Source organism: Cystoisospora suis (assembly GCF_002600585.1).
Source record: "Cystoisospora suis strain Wien I chromosome Unknown contig_2641, whole genome shotgun sequence".
Lineage (NCBI taxonomy): Eukaryota > Apicomplexa > Conoidasida > Eucoccidiorida > Sarcocystidae > Cystoisospora > Cystoisospora suis.
The window spans coordinates 7,494-7,799 of NW_027155439.1; positions in this window are offsets into that span (position 1 = coordinate 7,494).

The window sequence follows — 306 nt, forward strand, 5'->3', positions numbered from 1 at the left end:
GCGAAGCTCTGCCCGTTCGCTCCAGTGCGTGCAAATTTGAAACTCGTGGTGACTTAAATGTGACCCAGTTGTAGGCGGGCTATCATATTGCGGACCCGTGTACGTGTACGCCCGCTTCCGGGGGTGGGCGTGGTCCGCCAGTGGCACGCTGAAGGCAGGGTTGTTTGTCGCGCCTGGGGCTTCGTTGTTTGGCCTTCTACTTTTCTGGTGCTGGGGACACGCGCTCGTGTAAGCAGGTGCTGCCGGCTCTTCCGCCGATTGTGACTCCCCTTAGGACAAACACAAGTGACGCTCAGTGGCCTTTTT